Source organism: Eurosta solidaginis, chromosome 3, assembly GCF_040869045.1.
Source record: "Eurosta solidaginis isolate ZX-2024a chromosome 3, ASM4086904v1, whole genome shotgun sequence".
Classification (NCBI taxonomy): domain Eukaryota; kingdom Metazoa; phylum Arthropoda; class Insecta; order Diptera; family Tephritidae; genus Eurosta; species Eurosta solidaginis.
In genome coordinates, this window is record NC_090321.1 from 167,340,692 (window position 1) to 167,358,964 (window position 18,273).

The 18,273-nt window shown below is 37.1% G+C and overlaps 1 pseudogene; it reads left to right on the forward strand.

The window, feature by feature from the left end:
* The first annotated feature begins 559 nt into the window (after positions 1-559).
* LOC137246759 (uncharacterized) lies at positions 560-2,530 on the forward strand (annotated as a pseudogene).
* Positions 2,531-18,273: the final 15,743 nt, after the last annotated feature.

Here is an 18,273-nt window from a genome sequence, read left to right on the forward strand (position 1 = left end):
CAAAATGGATACCATTACCGAGTGCGCCGAATGATTGAAAAATTGAAAAAGTCGATACGATTGGTAGTCAAAAATGTTGTCGTTGAGACCAAAAATGCGATTCTAGACCTGAGATTTCCATCAGGTGAGCGAGGCTGTTTGTATTTTTGACGTTTATCGCTTAGTGAACACACTTGGTATAGGTACACTATGGCTCCTTTGCAAGTGATTAGCAACGTTTCCAAATAAAGAAAGTGCATATGTTAGTAAGAAAATTATAGCAAAAATAAAACTCGATGGTTAGATATAAAAATACGTTAGCAATAAAGAATTATACATGATGTAATTACAAGGTGACTGACGTTGGCAGCTTCTCTTTCTAATCCGCCCTCTTGAACTCCCACTCTCAAACTCAATTTGCCTCTTTGCGAAACTGCTTTTTCATTCAGAGGAAAAATTGTAGTAAAACCCATACAAATCAACTTTCCTGGAAAAATATGCAACAGCATCACTTTTTTTCTCCAATTCTATTTTGTGTTGACTTTTCTATAGCTCAAACTAGTGACAATTCTCAAAAAAATCATTATTTTTTCAACAAAAACATTTAAATTTTCCATTTTTTTAGTTCTATGAGAAAACCGATCGAATAATATCAATAACCCGTGGTCACTTATTTCCCAATCGTTGCTTGTTCGCGGCATTAAATTATCGAAAATATTGTCCAGAATGTAGACGACCATGTACACGCAACCGAGTGCACCCCACGGAGAACGGTCAGAGTTGGATAAGAAATTACATACACGATTCCGATGCGGCTTATATGTATACCAATATGCCGATGTGGACACTACTTTTTGAATTAGAATTAAATGGATTTAGAAATGTACCAATGACCCCACCTGAACCATCTTATGATATACAAACTGGAACAGATTCAGATGGTAATCCAACATATGCAGCACGTGTCTATTTTCAAGATCTATTGCCTGCCGCCTATGCACCGATAAAAAGTGTAGCACACGCTTCACATAGCAGTAATGTTTTGGTCAAAACGTCGAGTTACTAAATAATTTCAAAGATAAATGGGTGGCCGATTTAAATGGGCATGTACCTGTGGAGCTGTGGTTGGTGGTTATTCGGAATTAGGTGAAACATACGTTTCACGTGCTACATATAAAGACAAAATTTTACTAGGCAAAGTACATCATTCGCATAGAGTAATGTATATGCCAAACAATGCCACTGAGGTAAACAGATCTGAATATGAAGTACATATTGGTGCAAGAAACTATCACAGCAGAAAGTAACGACGAAGCAAATGGCGAAGCTTAGTCGTACGTAAATTGGGTAATTGTTTACCTTAGGGTACCACTGCTAAAACTCTTCCGAAAATATCGGAAGAAGTGTCAAAAGACGCGTCTTGATCCCAGGACCACGAATCCGAAAGCGGAAATTAAGAATTTTATTTCTGTGAAAAGATATTTGGCTCCGGAGCGCTCCGAAACCGGGAGTGGGATCCATAGTATTTTTGCGCAGAACACCTTTCTGCACTGGCGGCCTTCGGCCGCGCTTATAAAAAATAACCCTGTGTGGGTCCAACACCGGTTTGGAGACCAAAACTATATCAGCGTAAAACACTTTTACCCACAGTTTTTCTTGTGGGTACTCCAAAATCATCAAAATTACAACAACCACATGAAAATTTTCGATTTTGTTTGCCGAAGAGAAATAAAATTTCGGTAAAAGTCTAGTTGAGCGGTCGACTGCTAATACGCTACCAAAAATATCGAGAGAGGTGTCAAACGACGCGTCTTGACATCAGTATTAATAAGCCGATGGCGGAAAATAAAAATTTTAACTCGTTCAGATTAACGAAAAACCGAAAAAAGACCCGCGGGTACCTCCGAAACCGGGAGTGGGATCCGTAGTATTTTTGCGCAGAACACCTTTCTGCGTTGGCGGCCTTCGGCCGCTCTTATAAAAAATAATATTGCGCTACGCCATGCCAAGTCCTGGTGTGTGGTATAACCGTGGCTGCCGCCACGGTGATGCACACTTTTTTTGTGGGTCCAACACAGCAACAACCATATGAAAATCGCCAAATTCAAATGCAAATATCTCCGGACAGAGATAAAATTTTTCTTTTCCGCCTTCGGATTATTGTTCTCGAGATTAATACGCGTCTTTTGACACCTCTCTCGATATTTTTCGTAGCGTATTAGCAGTCGACCCCTCAACTAGACTATTACCAAAATTTCGAATTTCCCCTTTCGGATTCGTGGTCCTGGGATTAAGTCGCGTCTTTTGACACCTCTCCCGATATTTTCGGAAGAGTTTTAGCAGTTGTACCCTAAAGTAAACAATTACCGTAAATTGAATGCAAAATTATAGTGGTGAGAGGAAAGGAAAATAATCAATTTTAGTATATGACCAACTAATGACTTCGTATGGATATTTTACTGTGTTTACAACAGACATGTTATCTTATCAAAATCATATACCGAAATGTAATCACTTAATGTGTATTTGTGTACCTGTTTTTATTATTATTGTAAATATTATTTTAAAGGACAACTTAAATATATAAATCGAAAATTTTTAACTAAAATAGTTGAAAAATTAAGTCACTGAACTTCTTAGACTATTTTGTAGATAACACACAAATTCCTATTAGAACAGTCGATCTAACTTTATAGCAGGACTGGGCAGCTTCGGCAGAGAACTACTTTCAATCTAACTTTACTGTTTTGGCCCTAGGCATTAGAATTTTACTGTTCCTTTCAGTTAAAGGGCCAAAGTGACAATGCTAAACCCTATTAAACTGAAAGTCGCACTGAAAAACCGGGCGACAGAGTTTAAACTCTAACAACCAGGGGCGGAAACTGTTATTCCTTTTATAATATAATTCCTTGCAAAACTATTAATTTTGGCCTTTAATATATTTGGATCAAGATCCAAATTTTTTTTTTGGATTTTTGTTACCTGAGTCCGATAGAACTAGTTAAACTCGGACTTTTAAAAATAAAAGTCTGGAAAAAAAAGTTAAATCCTGACTTTTATTTTTTAAGGCCAACAAAGAAACGGCTTAACCGAAATAAAAAAAAAATTTAAATTCCGATAAGCCGTTTCTTTGTTATCAAGCCGGACTTTTATTTTGGCCTTAAAAAATAAAAGTCCGGATTTAACTTTTATTTCCTTTTATTTTTAAAGGCCGAGTTTAACTAGTTCTATCGGACTCAAAAAATAAAAATACAGATTTTACTTTTTTATGTGGACTTTTATGGCAAAAGTTCGAGAAATAAGGATGCATGATTCGACATTATATTGCTATAGGGATACTTGAGAACTCAAACATTTTCACCTAGGACAATTTTTTGACCCGGACTTTTTCGACTCCGAAAAAAAAATAATTATTATTTTCCGTCCCTGCTACTTGCCTTAATCTTACCAAATTAACTCAGTTATTTAACTTCTTCTAACATGAAACAAGAATACAAGAACATTTTAAAATATGTAAGAATATTGGAAGACTACCAATATTCAACAATACTATTTTGAAATATTTGTAATTTCGAAGAATTACCTGTCAGTGGGATAAAACAATCCCAGTCATTACATTAAATCTCAAAAAAATAGTAACAATTACCCAAAACGCTATACTTAAGTGCAAATGGGTGCATTTGAAATCTTGCATTTGAAATCTAACACGTACATACATTTGCGGTATAATGACGGTTTTGCCGGAGTGTATGCGAACCCTTGTTGGGAACCATGGTTGAATAAAGGTGTAGTCATTGGCATTGTGAATGATAACTAAGTGTCATATCTTATCTGTCAACAGCCTGACAGGATGTTCAATATGGCTACTTTTTGGCGTTTTGACAGGGTGTTCAACATGGCGGCGCATATCTACAGCGGGTGATAGAAAGAGATGCAGAATGAGATAGCGATAGTCAACTACAAATCAGGTGATCCAATCATTTTGGAATTTAGACGTTTATGCAGAAGATATCACACTTAGTTATCATCCACAATGGTCATTGGTGCCGTTTGTCGTATTGCTTTAGTCGTATCCCTAACCATTGTACAGGTCTACAAGTAGGATATGTAGCAGAACGCACATACACAGCCACGCTCACCTGATGAAAATGCTTGTTCTTGTTCGTTCCTTTTGTGGATTCTGTTTGGCACTGTTGTACTTCTTAGGTACAAGAAAAGTGTAGTAGCTGCTAACGAAAACTGCGTAAATTTTTTATTGTAAAATTACATAGAAATAACCTTATTTACTTTCAAACGAGCACTTAATTTCATCTCTCTTTAAAATCCATACGTTTTGGACAATTTTAATTAATAAATTGTGATACTTTATTACCGGTATAACGATTGCCAAAACACGACCAAACCCGTCGGGGGAGGTATTAATAGACGCGTTTTTGCCTCGCTTCCAATAATTCGAATACTTTTCCGCCTTTGGACTATTGATAACAGGACAAAACGCTTCTTTTCATTTTTCTTTCCCCTTTCTTGGACGGGTTATTGCAGTCGACCTCGGTTTCAAACTGTTTTTCGCGGATAACTTTTGAACGGGTAGAAAAACTTAACTCCCGTGTTTGTATTCTTAATACTGAAATAACTGCGCGTTCTCAGATATCCCAATTGAAGACTTTTTTATAATTTTCTGAAGGACCCATATGGGTGCACTTTAAATTTCCTACTAAATTCGTTCAAAAAATTTACCATCACAGCAACCCATATCTGATATTCCGATCCCTTTTTTGCTTCCCTGTGTCGCTTTCGACGAAGCAACCCCGGTAATTTTGACACTTCGTTCAGTGTCAAAACTTATGTTCCACGCAGGTTCCACTGGGTTCCACGCTAGTTTGACACTGACCGAAGTGTCAAACTGCCGTGTGTTAGAAAGGGAAAGAAATTGTTTCCCTCTCATACATATCATACTTGTAAACCTGTACAATGTCCCTAACGTAATCAGCTTTACATCGTTACGGCGGTTAACCACAAACCAATTGGTTGACTACGATACGGTTACGACCTTAGCAGCACCAATAATAGATTGCATTGATTCTCATAAGGTTGTTCGAATCAGCTATTATAAGGTTACCGATACGGTTACCGATAAAGCACCAATGTCTGCAGCTTAACCAAGAGAGAAAAAAACAAGAGCTGAAGGAAAATGACGTAAAAATTACCCATAAAATAATTGCCCCTATTACGGTATACAACTCAACTTAGTTGGGTTGTAATTAAAACGACTCAACTTTCAGACAACTCAACTCCGGTTTGGTATTACGAATTACAACTTATTTCAGTTGAAGTTGAATTGGTGTTGCCAACCTAGGAAAGTGATGATTTGACAGATAAATGAACAGCTGATCAATTTGCGTCGGAAATTTAAGCGTTTGCAAAAGTGATTTTGTTATTACAAGATACATTGTGGATAAGTATTGCACACAATAGCTGTGTTTTTTCACGTCTATATACGTTTACGCTTAAACTTTATATGGACTGCTAAGCGACAAACTTTAAATCATTGTTTAGTATATAGTTTGGCAGCTTAAGTAGAGGTTATGTTGCGAATAGAGTGGAAGGCAGTGGACTAGGCAGTGGAATGTCATATAATTAAGGAATGGTGTTCGGAGATTTTTCAAAGTTAAAAAAAAAAATGATAAAAGCTTTAATATAAATAAAAATATTGTTTTAATAACAACAAAAACGCCATATATATTCTGTATACATAAATTTGTAAGGATTATCTCACTTTAAAATTTGAATTAAATAATCTAAAGTTTGCTTTTGAAATTGAGTCGAGAACTGTGCGTGTGAATGTGCGAATTTTCACCGATCAGCTGTTAGTTGCGCTACTTGGTAAAATTTACAATGCTTTAAATACACCTCTAAAATTGCTACGCATAAAATTAGGACTACTAAATTTCAATACGCATTATACTCAGATGCAGAGCTGTAAAACTGTGTAATCAATTGAAATTTTAAATCATTGATTTAAGAATGCTTTCTCTTCATTAATTCATTCATTGCTAAGGAATGTTGTTTAAAAGTCAACCCATTCTTCATTCAGTAGTGGAAAAAAAGAATGCTATCCTTAACTCATTCGAAGAAAGAATGCAGTAATTGAATGAAACACAAAAATTTTTCAACACAGAATATGCATTCAAATGAATGCAGCCTTTGCTGAGTGTGCACACACTTTTCTAGTACCAATCAATTATGAAAAATGTTGTACATGCGCAAAACCCGCTCAAATATCAAATGGTTGCATTTAATTAAAGCACTTCAAAATATCAACACAAAAATTTAATTATTGTCCGTGGTGACCAGTTTTTTCCATATTTAAATGACAATTAAGTACGAAGAAGTTAACTGGAAAAGTATTCATATTGAAATTTTCCTAAAAATTTAATAATGAAAAAAGCAAATTACAAATATTTCAACATCTCTGTTCCGAAAATTGTCATCGTTCTAAAAAAGTGTTGCCAATGTGCCATATAAAAGGCTTGCATTAAAAAGTACTAGCCTACATTTGCACGTCCTCAATTGGTGATTAAACAATTGAAGAAAAGGCAATACATTATAAAAGCTCTTAAGTTCCTCCATATATTCTTCCTAGCGGTATATGGTCAAATGCTGTACTATACTGGTTTGTGAGTTTGCAAATTGCGATAGCAATATCCTATTTTCTTAGAAAAATATTCTTCTAAACACAATAGTTTGTAATTAGTCATTTAAAAAGGGCTCTATAGGTAGTTGCAGCTTTTTTGATAGCAAGGTAATTAACTTTGAATACAAATCTGCTCAAGTAAGATAGAATTCAACCAAAACAATTTCAATATTTTACCAATGCCGTGCAAATAGCCAGAGAGACTATTCTCAACCACTGGGGTGCTATATTTACATTCCGTCAAACACAATATCAGCTGTAAAAAAACTGTAGTCCGATGGAGCCCGTCAATAACTCTGAAGAGTTTCTCCCAATGGAACTTTTTTTTTTGTTGCACAGATGAAGGAAAACGGGGAAGGTGAATCAGGTGAATATAAAAAGCCTAAATCAGCCTAAACGTATACGCGCGTGTTAAAAAACACGGCTATTATCGACAAAAAATATTCACAATTTACTCTATTTGGTCAATGCACAGTGTGTTCATTTACAAAATCCATTTTACAACAATAGCAAAATAAGTAGTAACATTTTGACATATAGCAAGGAAGCAATAGATTGTCTTTGCGAAGTTTCAGCCAAATTCGACTATATCTTGATATCTTGATTTTTTTTTTTTTTTTTTTTTTTTTTTTTTTTTTTTTTTTTTTTTTTTTTTTTTTTTAATGGACGTTGTGGCAGCGCGCCCTCAAGTGGCCCAATGAAACCAGGCTAATCCTGTTCACGCGATCGATTTATATATATATATAATAACTTTTTTTTTTTTTATTTTGCCGAGTCTTTGATGGGCAGCGGTTTGTCAAGCGTCACGATCTGAGACTGCTCAGCTACAGAAGAAATTTCATCAGCCAAGCGTAATACTTAAAGAGAACAGAAGCAAACGTATTATACATTAATTTAGAGAGGTGAGAACAATCTTTTTTATAGAAAAAAGGGAGTCCGAGCTATCAAATGTGTTTGAGTGAGAGTTATAATCTTGGCATAAACGCCGAAAAGGTTCATTTTGTTCGAAATTCGTTCTACATTGTTTCAGCAGAAGAGGTTTGAAGTGTCTCGATGTCCGAGAGGGAACGCAAAAGTTCACTTCATTCAGAAGGAATGGGCTCGAAATTGATCCATTTAAAAGTTTTGTCATAAATATCACACCAAGCATTTCCCTTCGACTAGCAAGAGTTGGAAGATTGATAAGCTTTAATCGATTAGTATAAGGTGGAAGATTAGTTAAAGAGTCCCATTGGAAATTTCTTAAGGCAAATAGTAAAAATTGTTTTTGTATTGATTCGAGACTGTCTGCATGGACTTGATAACGCGGATTCCAAATTATCGAGCCGTATTCTAATATTGGCCTAACTAATGTTGTAAAAAGTGCTTTAGTTATGTAAGGGTCGTTAAATTCTTTTGACCACCGTTTAACAAATGCAAAAACACCTTTGCCTTTATTCACTGTAGCATTAATATGAAGATTGAAACTAAGTTTGGAATCCATCATGACTCCCAAGTCAATAAAATTATTTACAGTTTCTAGACTATAGTTGTTAATTGTATATGAAGCTGGTGGCGAAACTCTCCGAGAAAAACACATGAATTTACATTTTTTGAGATTGAGCGGCATATAATTTACATTGCACCAGGTAACCAAGTGATTTAAATCCATTTGAAGCAAGGAATGTTCCTCAACCGAGGCACATGATTTGAAAAGTTTTACATCGTCTGCGTACATCAAGATTTTTGAGTATTTAATTGTACCAGATATATCGTTTATGAACAACAAGAACAGAATCGGACCAAGATGGCTGCCCTGAGGAACACCAGAAGAAACATTGATGACCCCAGAAAGTGTATTTTTAAAGATTACTTTTTGCGTACGATAACCAAGATACGAAGAAATCCAACATATAAGACGGGGTTGAAAACCGAGTTGACTGAGCTTATGAATAAGTAATGGGTGTGATACTTTGTCGAAAGCTTTACTGAAATCGGTGTAAATTACATCAGTGTGAAGGCCTTTTCTAAATCCATTAGAAACGTGGGTGGTAAATTCTAGTAAATTGGTGATAGGTGATTTGCCCTTACAGAACCCATGCTGCGAGCTTGCAATTATGGGGGAAATAGGGAATGTTAGGTGGTGGGTAACAATAGCCTCAAATAACTTTGGGATAGCGGATAACTTTGCTATGCCCCGGTAGTTTTCTATTGAAGACCTGCTTCCATTTTTATGAAGCGGAATAAGAAAAGATTCCTTCCATATTGTTGGTAAAACGCCATAAATTAAAGATAAATTAAATAAATCTGTTAGCGGCTGATAGATGTTTGCGGCACATTTTTTAAGAAAGTGTGTCGGGATCCTGTCGGGGCCGTATGAATATGATACTTTTAAAGTTTTTAAATAAGATAATACATCTTCTGAAGATATAAATGGAGCTCTGATTGAATAACATGAATCAATATGGTATTCAATAATTATAAGCCGGTGTTAAGCTCATGAATTCTTAAATATTAAACTACTTGAATAATTAGAAGGGGCTATTTTCCTATTGACCAATTTTACGCCTTTTTTGCACCCAAGTACTAAATTGATTTAACATATCTGATGGCAATGAAAGTATACAAAAAAAAATAACCTTGGGGAAAAAGTATTTAGCACTGAATGAAAAAAAAGTGTGCATTCATTTCAAGTTTACATTCAATAACACGCACACTTTAGCTTTGAATTAAAGTATTTTAAGCCATTCAGGAATGGAGATTTATAATATGCACCCAAAAAATCACAAATTTTTAAAAGAATGCTGAGAGAATGCACACTCAATTGATTCAATCTTTTTACAGATCTGCTTAGATGTAACTGAAATATGTGTACATGTTTCACCCTCTGCATTAATTCCATGTATTCTATGCGCTTCCACTATCTATCAACTGATTCAGCTATGTATGTATGTATACGTTTACACAGAAATACAACAGAGGGTTGTGTCTCCGCTTTTCGGTACACCCTGTAGCTGTGGCTAGTTGTTTAACCACTGCCGCTAGATGGGTCTCCCAAGCATTATCTAAAGCTGCAGACATTTGCCGTCTTTCAGTGAGTTTTACAGCTCCGGCTCACGCTCAATTCTCACGGGAATGCTCTGGATCATTGAGAGACTTGAGAAGCAGATGTCGTGAAATTTTCGCACACGTGAAATGTTATAGGCAGATGTCGCCGCTGTTTTTCATTTAACTTATACGGCGAAAGGCTAATCAGCGACATCTATTTTTGAAAAAGTAGGTTTATTAAAGGCCGCGTTGCCAACCTATAAAGAAGTAATTAACAAATTATCTGGCTCAAAAATTTAACAATACTTCTATCTGGATTTATCTGGCTCAAATCGTTGTTGTTGCATTTACATGCAAAATTATTTATCCGGCTCAGGATTTTGCCACCGGATGATAGCTATTGGTGCTTTATCGGTAAGCGTATCGGTAACCTTATAACAGCTGATTCGACCAACCTTATGAGAATAAATGCAATCGATTATAGGTGCCGCTAAGGTCGTAACCGTATCGTAGCTAACCAATTGGTTTTCGGTTTTTCGCCATATTCATAACCTAAAAATATTTGAGTTGGTGAATTTAATAATTTTTGTAGATTTTATTCATTGTTTTGGATACGTTATGACTAAGAGACTTACTTTTTGTTGAATACGTTTGTAATTTTTTTCGTTTTCTTCATATTTATGAAATTTTCACGATTTTTAGGTTAAGGCACCATTAATCGATCACAATGAATCGTATAGGGTTACGTTAGGGATACGACTACAGCGATACGACAAACGACACCAATGACTCCGCTTTAAGCGAGAATAGGCGTTTTTTCACGCGCAAACGAAACGTATACGCGTGTAAAAAAAACACGTCTATAGACAAAAATTGTTGGGTTACGTGTTCCATTTTCTTCATGTTGGAGTACTCTAACAATATTCCTTTGCAATGCGTTTGCGGACCACCATCAGGCGATCATTGCTTGTTTTTTAAAGACCGTGATCACAACGCAATCACGATCAAACAGAGTTGCCAAAAGTAAAATATTGCATACAAATAAGTGATGATAAAATTTTACTATGGCAACTCTGATAAAATGCAACAGCGCACTGGTTTTATATATACATACTATAGTATAGATAAATATTAGTTTCTTTCATTGTTAATGGTAACTAAGTGTGATATCTTCTGCATATACGTCAAAATTCCAAAGTGATTGGATCACCTGATTTGTAATTGAATATCGCTGTCTCATTCTGTATCTCTTTCTATCACCCGCTGAAGATAGGCGCCGCCATATTAAACACCCTGTCAAAACGCCAAAAAGTAGCCATATTGAACATCCTGTCAGGCAGTTGACAGATAAGATATCACACTTAGTTATCATTCACAATGGTTTCTTTATTCACTCAAGTCCTAAATAACATAAGAATATTCGTAGTATAAAATATAAAAGTCATTTTTGAAGTCAAATTTGTCATTCACTTTCATTTTAAATTAAATTCACTCCGATAATTCTTTCCGACAACACAATTCCTCTTTAGTACTTTGGCATATGATCCTCTGTGGGTGCTCCCTGGAGTAAAGTGGAAAGTACTTTCACGTATGTACTCTATGGAATACTCACAAACAAAGCGAGAGTGGGATCACCTACTCCTCTCCTAGGACATCGCAATGTTAATTGGAGCACATTTTTTGTATGAATACAGATTAGTATTGGAACACTCCTATACTCCCAAAGGAATATTCCTTACACTATTTATGGGTACTCGCGCTTTTTGAAGGGTAATGATAAGATAATTGCCGTCATCTGGTGGCAAAATCCTGAGCCAGATAAATAATTTTGCATGTAAATGCAACAACAACGATTTGAGCCAGATAAATCCAGATAGAAATCTGGTTCAATTTGTGAGCCAGATAATTTTTTAATTACTTCTTTTTGGGTTGGCAACGCGGCCTTTAATAAACCTACTTTTTCAAAAATAGATGTCGCTGCTTAGCCTTTCGCCGTATGAGTTAAATGAAAAACAGCGGCGACATCTGCCTATCACATTTCAGGTGTGCGAAAATTTCACGACATCTGCTTTTCAAGTCTCTCAATGATCCAGAGCATTCCCGTGAGAAGTGAGCGTGAGCCGGAGCTGTAAAACTCACTGGAAGACGGCAATTATATGATATGAAATATATTTTATAATGGCGTAAATGTTGGCGATTGACCTGTCACGAATACGGAAAACATTCATTCCAATCCCTTGGAACTACCTAGCACCAAGTAAGAAAATGTTTAGTTGGCAAATGATGAGCTTCAAATGAAGTATTTTGCAGATTTGAAAGGAAGCATTTTTCTCATTACTAAACAAAATTAAGGTTCATTTCCGCAAACGCTTTTGAGAGAAGGCTGTACCCCTATTTTAAAATTATGCGCCACACTCAGACTCCTTGGTGATGGCAGCTATCAAAAATGCTGTGGAAATGATTTTGGTGATGGACTGGTTTTAGATATTATTGAGGAGCATATTTGTGCTAAGTGGATTAAAACCAAAACAGCAAAAATTGTATTTTATGTTATGGAATCGCATCCTTGATGGAGCAGTAAGGAAGGCAGTCGGCATGATCTGGGGGTGCACAGGGGCTAGTCATGTCGGCTAGGCGGGGTCTTTGCCAACCTTACTGTTCCTGCGCCATAACAAAAAAAAAGTCATATCATGCCTATTCAAGATTCAGCTGTCAAATTCAAAAAAAGCTGACAGAAGCGCAGAGCCAACTCAAAACGCTTATAAATTCAAACTAAAACGACATCCGGCAGAACCGGATGCCACGGACAGACCGTTAAACATTCCAAAAATTTAAATTCAAAAAAAGGAAACTAACGCAAAGAAAAAAAATTACCGAACCGGACATCGCCGGTTACTAACGCTGAAAATCAAAAGAAAAAAAATTTCTGAAAAGTAAAATAAAAAGGAAGGGGAAAACAGAAAGGGCCGAATATATATAGGGGGCCCCGCGGGTGTTGTTGCGACGCCCGGTGCTTAGCCCACCCTCAAAACCATGGCCTTCGACGCACCTAGATTTTCGGTGGCCCCTTACCTTTATGCCTAAGTGCCTTCTAAATAAAAGAGGACGGCAGCATTCCCATCGTTACAAGAATTTATTTATAATTCATTTGGTTTTCGTTTATTTAAAACCTAAAAAAAACTTGAATAACGAAAACGAATTTCGAAAAAATTCGCAGTTTTTAAAAGTTTTCATGTAAACTTGCAAATGTTTAGTCAATAATTTTGAACTACAAACTTATTCTAGTTGGAGTAAAATAAAAAAAAAACTGAAGTCTTTTGAAAATTCGCATTGGTTTTTTTTTTACAACTCTTTTTCGAAGGCTGATTTTGGTTTTTCTTCCATACAAAGTGTAAAAGGGTGCAAAATTAATAAAAACGTATATTGGAATTAAATAATACCAATACTTTTAAAAACTATTCTTATTTTTAAATTTTTTCGAAATTTTGTTCGGGCAAACCCCAACAGCTTTCATTGTACAATTCATTAACAGTTTTTGTATAATTTACGTAAATAAAATGTGTAAGTAATATTTTTTCCTGCTATTTTTTTTCCGCAGCTATACATATGTAGTAGATTAAGGTGGGTATTTTTCACGCATTTAAAAGGCAATTCCAATATCCAAACATGACATTGGAAACGTTTTCTGAAGTATTGTGTTTTTTTTCAAATTCTCGATAGCAAAAACGGCACCCCTATATTTAAATAGTGATGTATATATAAAACTTGGAAATCATGTCAGTTAAATTTTGGCCCTGCGTACTGCAGCTGGGGTAGAAAAATGTATAAGAAATAACCATTTTCTTTCACGTTCATAATTAATAACTGCTAGCAAAAGCGGTAAATTTCTCAGATTTTACAAACGGAATGCTGCATTTATGCTGAAAACGCTTCACACATCACCTCTCTGGTAGTTCAGCTTTTACAGCTTCAGCAGCCGTTATACTAAAATAAAGACCTTTAAAAAACTGTGGCCATAAGCTTGCATACTATATTATTTGAAGCACAGGTTTTACTGAACAATTGGACCCTCCCTAATTCTAAAGTAATAAATATCCAATTTTATATATTCTTTGTTTTTTTTTGTTGTTAGTTTAAACAATTGATTGAATGTATACAGGAAATGTGTAGACCGATTTTGAAAACGTTTTCAAAAAAAAAAATTTAAAACTCGGCAGGTTTTCAAAAATATTCAGAAAATTTACAAATTTTCATTTAAAATTCTAAGCTATTTTTTGAGTATGCTTTCGGCAATTTTTTCCTCCGAAGAACATTTTAGATTTTCTTGCATTATAAAACAATTGTCTTATTTACATGAAAGAAAATCTAAAATACCCATATATGTAATAATAGCCGTGTTTTTTAACACGTGTATATCCGTTTACGCTTAAACTTTATATGTACTGCTAAGCGACAAACTTTAAATACACCTCTGAAATTGCTGCGCATAAATTTTGTCCTACTAAATTTCAATACGCATTATACTCAGATGTAATTGAAATATGTGTCTTTGTTTCACCCCCTACACTAATTATATGTATTCCATGTGTGTCCACAATTCATCGCAACTGATTCAGCTATATGTTATACCCTATTGCCATCAGAGCGTTGTGTCTCCGCTTTTCGGTACACCCTGTTGCTGTACCTAGTTGTTGAACCACAGCCGCTAGATGGGTCTCCTAAGCATTATCTAAGCGAGGATAGGCGTTTTTTTTCACGCGCGAACGAAAAGTATACGCGTGTAAAAAAAAAAACACGGCTAATGTTTATGTATTTACACGCACTAAAGTAACAGCACAGTTTAACCATCGATACTTCTTTTTTTCCAATAATCAAATTTACAATTAAATTTCAGTGCAATTAAAAGGAATGCGAATGAATTGTAAACCACTTCTAAAACATTTTTAAATAAATTCCGAAATTTTTCTTCAGAACCTTATTAAAATTTTGAGTATGCAGCTTTTCGTAACTTAACTATTTTTAGGCTGTCATTACAAATTTATAGTCCAACTCAATTCCCAAAGATTTTTACAATTATTCTCTTAATTCCAAACCCAACTAGTAATTGGTTAAATTAAAATAAAAAAAAATTTGGTTTCTGTATTACAGAACGAACTCACCCAGTTTTAAAGGCAGTTATTGTTGTAGTTGGTGGCTGTATCAGCAGGCCTATACGAGGCGGCCCGGCTGGTTGTTGTTAATCAAGTGGAGCTTGCAGCAAGGCTATCTGAGGCGGCCCTGCTGATTGTTGTTGCTAAAGCTGAGGGTGGTGGTACGTCCGGTGGTTTCGTTGGCGCTATAGCTGGTGGTAGCGCGTTTGGTTGGCTAGCGCTATCGCTGGTGTTTGCGCGCGGTTTATAGTGGCCGTGCACTGTTTTTGCACGCAAGGTGGGCAGGACTGGTGCTGGTTGGCTACAGCGTTTGGGTAGGCGCTGTTGATGATATAACGCGCCTTGGTGGCACTGGCGATGGTGGTGGTTGCGCGCGTTGTAATGGCAGTGCGCCGCCGGCGGTGGTTGCGCTGTCTAGGTGGTTGTGGTGCTTCTGGTATAGGCTCTTCCAGGGGACCCACATGCAGCGGCCTCTCGTTGTGGTGTCGGCTGCTGCTGTCGTGTCCGCTATTACAAGGACGACTGGCGGAAGCGAATTTCTTTACTCTCTGCTGATTTTGCTTATACTTCTTACTCTTCTTCTTCTAATTTTCGAATGCCAAGGATGCGTGCACAACTAAGCGCTTTTTCCAATGAAGTGATAAGCGATGATTTTGTTTTTGTTGATATATTTTGTGGGGCGTGTGAGTGAGCAGGTACAATAAGGTTGGGTGCCTACGCGCACACGCCTCGCTACTCGTAGTGTTATTTCTCACTACGGAATCGTTTCGTGAATATATTTGCCCTCTATGCTCAACTTCGCTGTCGCTTCTGCAAAAAATTATACGACAATGAGAAATCGGTACGTTTTTTGTTTTGGATGCTGCCTAGTGTCAAAATAACAGCTACAGCGACCGACTTCGCAACATGTACCACAAGTAAGCTTGGTCATTATTAGCCGTGTTTTTTAACACGCGTATATCCGTTTACGCTTAAACTTTATATTGACTGCTAAGTGACAAACTATAAATACACCTCTGAAATTGCTGCGCATAAATTTTGTCCTACTAAATTTCAATACGCATTATACTCAGATGTAACTGAAATATGTGTCTTTGTTTCACCCTCTACACTAATTCTATGTATTCTATGTGTGTCCACAATTCATCGCAACTGATTCAGCTATATGTTATACCCTATGGCCATCAGAGCGTTGCGTCTCCGCTTTTCGGTACACCCTGTTGCTGTAGCTAGTTGTTTAACCACAGCCGCTAGATGGGTCTCCTAAGCATTATCTAAGCGAGGATAGGCGTTTTTTTACACGCGCAAACGAAACGTATACGCGCGTGTTAAAAAACACGGCTATTATTACAATTCTTGATGCTGGAATGTGATTTCGGTTTTGTTTAATAGCTGATAATAACGATTTTACTGCACCAATCCAATGTTAAATGCCTCCGTAGGAGCTAGCGCATGATTTACTATGGGAATTGAAACAAATTTACTTTTTACATTTAACCAATTCCACACAACTGCAGCTGACGAATTTTGCCTTCTAAACTTTTCTATTTCTTTCCTATTAATCTCCTCCGGAAACAGCGTGTTTTCCTCCTAGAGATCATCATTTTCGCAGCCGTGGCGACCTCTAGTGTCCATTTTCGATTAAAATTGCCATGGCACCTTTTCTTTGCCATCACTAGCCACTAGGTGCGTTCCAAAGGTGACTCTCCCAAGTGGACCATAACAAACCTGCTTCGCTTTGAAGACCTGACGATGAAGCGAACAGGAAACCGGATCATCTGTGGGAAGCCACTGCCAGGAACCTCCGATGACAAGCAACGTGGGGCACGACTCACCCCTGAGATAGGAGTCTCAGAGTTCTACCGCGAAGCTGGGCAGCATAGGTCCATCAAAAAAAAGTTAAGTCAAGTAGGGAATTAATTTTGCTTCTTAGTTTAAGGCTTTGCGGCAGTTAGACATTTGTTATGGAGAACTCGTCAAAACTCCGTATAGTTCTAGTGGTTATCGCCCCCACAGGAAAGCAAAAAAAATATGGGTGTAAACATTTTGATAAGGAGAACTCGTCCAAACTCCGAAAGACTAGTCCAACCCATGCTTGGACCGCCAGGCTGTTCACGGTTCTCGGTGAATACGCGTGTGAACATCCTATGAGGTTATTGCTCGGGGGGAATACTGGGCGAGATGTCCCTGACCGCCAAAACGCCCAGACACGAAAAAGTCCAATTGGGAGGTTTATATAAAAAAAGTCAAATTGTAACTTGGCAAAAAAAAAAACGTTGTTGTTCGTTCATTGTGGACGAATATCCGAAGCATGGAAGCGACCTATCAATTTCCCGTTTAGGTCCTCGAGATCATACAATGCATTGCCTATTTTTCGGAGTACTCGACACTTAATGTATTTTGGCAAGAATTTGGCGTTAATGCCCTGTTTGAAGTTACTTAAGGCAAAGTTTTTCCGGAAAACTTCCTGACTTCCTGACTTGTCTAGAGCGCTTGTTATAGGTGTTTATTCCACTATCCTTGGCCTGATCTAAATTTCTACGGATCTGCTCACGAATATTAGTCAACTTGTCCGTTCTGCTCACTATCGTAACCTGATCTTCCCGAAGGCTGCCGAGCTTTTCTAAAATACTGTATGCTGAGGCATGTTGGACCATATTTTGGCCATATAATGCAAAGTATGGAGAGCACTGAATTGCCGTATGAAAATCGCTTCTCAAAACTGATAAAATCTCGGGTATATGCTTATCCCAATCGGTATGGTCAAGTTTATCTTTCAGGAAAATTCTAATCTTCGAAACAATTTCTCTATTAACGCGCTCGGATGCGTTTGCTTGGGGAGAATATAACCCCGTCCCTACGTGCTTCACCCCGTAATTTACTAAAAATTGGTTCATTTCCTTAGAGATAAACTGTTTACCATTGTCACTATGAATAAATTCAGGGACCCCTACAGCTGGAAAAATTTCTGAAGCGAAGTAATTTATAACGTTAACAGTGGTGGCTCTCTGCATGGGCTTTAGCCAAAGGTATTTTGAAAGATGGTCTAGTACTATAAAAAGAAATTGATTTCGCCGCTTAGATGTCGGATACGGCCCTAGGAAATCGCAATATAATCGCTGAAATGGCCTCTCGGATGCACAGGTATTCCCTATAGGTGGTCTCGACTGTTGATTAGTGGGTTTTACTGCCTTGCAAGTGTCACAACGCTGGACGTAGTCCCTGACGTCCTTAGCCTGCTGCGGCCAGAAGTACTTCTGCCTAACAGGTTCTAAGGTTTTCTGCCACCCGCCATGGTAACTCAGGTTAGCGTCATGTGCTAATCCACTGCTTCCTCAGTCAACCCTTTTGGCAACCTCAAACGCCACAGCGAGTCTTCTTCCCCTTCCACCCCCTTACGAAATTTAACTCTTTTGAAAATTA